Source organism: Penaeus monodon, chromosome 16, assembly GCF_015228065.2.
Source record: "Penaeus monodon isolate SGIC_2016 chromosome 16, NSTDA_Pmon_1, whole genome shotgun sequence".
NCBI classification, from domain to species: Eukaryota; Metazoa; Arthropoda; class Malacostraca; order Decapoda; family Penaeidae; genus Penaeus; species Penaeus monodon.
Window position 1 is genome coordinate 7639094 of NC_051401.1, and position 3889 is coordinate 7642982.

Consider the following 3889-nt stretch of genomic DNA (forward strand, 5'->3'; position numbering starts at 1 on the left):
TGAAATAGATGTCTCTTGGCACGAAGTGCTAAGAAATAGGGGTCCGTATAGGTGTATATATTACCACAGGGGTTCAGGGGTCGTTGCCCCTGGTCTAGGCGTATATTACCACAAGGGGTCCAGGGGGCAGAGCCCCCATCTAGGGAATATATAGATCGTAGTGTATAAATCCCACAGAGTTAAGGTTAGGTCGGTTTATTGGTTAGGACGCATTGTACGATTACCACGGGGATGTGGATTATGTGAAACCCCGTAGATTTTTACCGAACGACGGGTTGTATTCCCGTAGTTTTCCGAAAATAAGCGCGTTGGTCCGTAGAGTTTTGATATCCGATCTTAAGACTTTTTGTGCTTGTTCGTCGGGCAAAGTTTGGATTGGGTTTTCGAAAAATCGACTTTTTAACGTTTCAAAAATCACTTTCTTCGATTTCTGCAGCTTCCTATTGACACCCAGTGCTATCCATTATCCCCCCCCCCTTCAACCCCCGGTTCTCCACACATCCCCAAGATCGTTTGGTTGAAAGATATAAAAAAAAATCCGATATTGGAACTTAAGTCTCTGAGAGGGTGCGTCGCTCTCGGTAACAATTACCAGTATAAGCAAGCTCACTCCATCCTGGAACGTTGAACCAAGTTAAGTCTCTCCAGAGCTGCTGTGAATCAAACTGCCATCACATTTCTTTATTGTAGAGATGTGCTCATCCTCCCGAGCACTGTTGGGGGTATCAAGTACAAAACGCCTCCTCTCCAAACTGTGATATTGGCATAAACTTCGTTAACAGTCATGACAGAAGGCAGTGAATTGGTTCTTGGTTTTCACTGACCCAAGCTTCATTCTGGAATTCGCTGCCATTGGTCTTACTAGATCACCTGTGGAGGACCAAGTACCAGGATTATTTTTTTCTGAATTACAAGCTGCTTGACAACGGTTTTAGATAAAGGTCATTGGTGGTAAAACACATTACCTTGGAGCTCGAATTCTTCCAGGGACAGTAGCTGACATCAACATTCTTTTCCTCTAAGTACTGATCACTATCCGCACAGATTTTCACAGGACTCGGGGAGATAGGGCCTCTGCAATTAGTTACGGTTATTATTGACTACAAGGTTGGTAAAAGCATAGCCATCAGATTGTAAAACTATTCTTGCTGGGAAAGCGAGCGCAAAATGGAGGATAATACATTAGGAACTGTACTTGTACTGACCTTGTTAATAGTATATGGAAGTTAGAATTAAAATCTCATTTTGTTTTTAAATAATAATAAGAGGCCAGCTCAGGTCACCACTTATATGACATATGTTATGGAGAGCCAGCCACTCAAACCCAAGGTATCACAAGAACACAAAATTTTAAACTAACCTTTCCTACCTTTCTATCTATTGCCTAGACAAGGTGGAGGCAAGCCCTCCTTTATTAGCACTTCATGCCAACTTACAGAAAACGGACATTAAGAACTGTAAGGGTGCTGTGGATATCCGTGACATGCAACGGATATTTTCGTCATTTCGTGGTAAATATGAGGCCGGAACAGCAGTACCTGTGTTTATTGTTTAATTTCACCTGCCCTATAAGGTGGCAGTGTCCATTTCCTGTATCTTTGCGGTAACTCTAGGTAACATTAAAATATATATTTAAAAGAATAAAAGCATACTGCTGAACTAGTAGGAGAGAAAGTTATCGGGGAGCTTCTTGCGGCAGGGAAACGGATTTCACAGATTCTAGTTTAAGGTTTAAATCTTATTACTAACCTACGCCTCCGTTGTAATGCCACACCTTCCGCCATAGACTTGGGCGTTTGCAGCAACATATTTGCCTTTAAAAGTTTAAATTTGCCATCTTTTTAGAAATTAAAATGTTATTCTTTTTCAAAGGACTCATTTGCATACATGTACATCTATATGGAATATAGATACACGGGGGGGGGGAGTAAACAATTCACCATATATGCCAGTAATTGTCTACTGTACAAGGTTTTCATTTTTTTCTCATGCACGAAAGCATTTGATATCGTCATTACAGACGCGATGCGGTTTATTTTAATAATTTAAAAAAATGCAATATTTTCCGTTTTTTTATACGTATTACAAAATAATAATGTAAGTTTTTTTTTTAAGATATAGAGGTTAATGTTATCAAGAACGACGCACAGAGATAGAGGTAAATGGACACTGCCATCTTAAAGAGCATATGAAACTGAGTAATGAACACTGGTGCATCTGCAGAGGCCTTAATATTTACCGCGAAATGACGAAAATGTCCCAGCATGTCACCTCTAAGTCCAGAACACCCTAAACACAACTAGAGTTCTCAATGTTCGTTTCCTTTTAGTTGGCACGCGGTGTTAATAAATGTAGTGGGGGGGGGGGGGGAATTGAATTAATAGAAGGTAGGAAAGGTTAGGTTAGGATTTTGGGTTTGCTTGATACCCTGGGTATAGGGATTTCGTCTCCGGAGGGTGCGTCGCTCTCAGTAAAAAAAAAAATTATGATAAAATTAAAGAAAACTTGGTCGCTCGCAGGTTAACATTGTGTTATTATGCGGACCCAAAAATCTAAAAACCTAATCTTACCTACCTTCAATTTATTCCCTAGACGGGGGGGACAAGTCTTCCCCGTCCCCCCCCCCCGTGTACCTCCCTTTATTAGCACTTGGTGCCAAGTGACACTAATTTTATTATAGAAAATATAACACATACCGTTAGTGTGGAGGATACAGACGAGCTGCGGCGAGGAAGGAATTGGTGAAAGCGTTTGTTCTGGTCAGGGTACGGCAATGTGAAAACGGTCCTGGCCAAATACCCGACGTAGTGGTATTTCCTGCCGAAACGGGGCACACTTTGGCTTTGTCTTCCCTCCATCGTATTGGCGTGCGCTTTTGTGTCTGGGTCAACATAATTATATAAATTATTCACAGTTGAATGTTGATAGCCCTCTTTCTGCAAACATTTAAATGCCCTCCAACAATCACTAATGACCGTTGTCCCTGGGTGGCTGTGCTCTTTCATAAATTTAATGATAGAGGAAGTCAACGTTTCTGCACAGGTACGATAAAAAAAAAAAAAAAATCCTACTTTTGCAACATATTCCCCCAAAAAAACACTGACCTTCAACGACTCAACCGTTATATTTTCTTCTTCCAAAATTAAATTTCATTAACTTGAACAATTTTCCCTGGCCCACCTAATTATTCACTTATTATTTAGGCAAAGAAACTAATACCTCCCGACAGAAGCTTGTCCAATCACAAATAATCTTGTTTTGAAAATTGAAAGTTCGCTCCGTGCAAAATTCGTATGAAAAGCTCTCTTAAATACAAATTGATGAATTTTTAAGTTCCAAAATCGAACTTACCGTTATCGAACCTGGTGTTCTTAAAAAGTGATTTGTTTGAAACTGCATCTAACTTTTCGTTTCTAGCTCGGCTGAAATTATTTTGTACGCGGAAATGGAGGGATGCAAAAGCCAAAGTGCCCCGCTTCGGCAGGAGGAGGTACCACTTTATTGGGTATTTGGCTAGGGCCATCTTTATGATGGCCCACCCCGAGGAAAATAAAAGATTACATCAGTTCCTCCTCGCCGCTGCTCGTCTGTACCCCCCACACTGACGGTATGTGGCAATAATTTTTTGTAACGAAATAGATGTCTCTGGGCACGAAGTGCAAGAAATTGGGGTCCTTACAGGCGTATATATTACCACAGGGGGTCCAGGGGGCAGAGCCCCCTGGCTAGGGAATATATATATCGTAGTGTATAAATCCCACAGGGTTAAGGTTAGGTTGGTTTATTGGTTTAGGACGCATTGTACGATTAACACAGGGGATGTGAATTATGTGAAATCCCGTAGATTTTCCTTTGCCGACCGACGGGTTTTATTCGCGTAGACTTTTTT

The 3889-nt window shown here is 41.1% G+C and overlaps 1 long non-coding RNA gene across 1 annotated transcript; it reads right to left on the reverse strand.

Annotated features, from left to right (window-relative positions):
• Nucleotides 1–741: 741 nt before the first annotated feature.
• LOC119583101 lies at nucleotides 742–3441 on the reverse strand. Its single transcript, XR_005229683.1, has 4 exons — nucleotides 3352–3441; nucleotides 2697–2881; nucleotides 966–1074; nucleotides 742–870 (listed from the first exon to the last, which is right to left on the reverse strand). It is a non-coding gene; the product is annotated as an uncharacterized LOC119583101 (long non-coding RNA).
• Nucleotides 3442–3889: the final 448 nt, after the last annotated feature.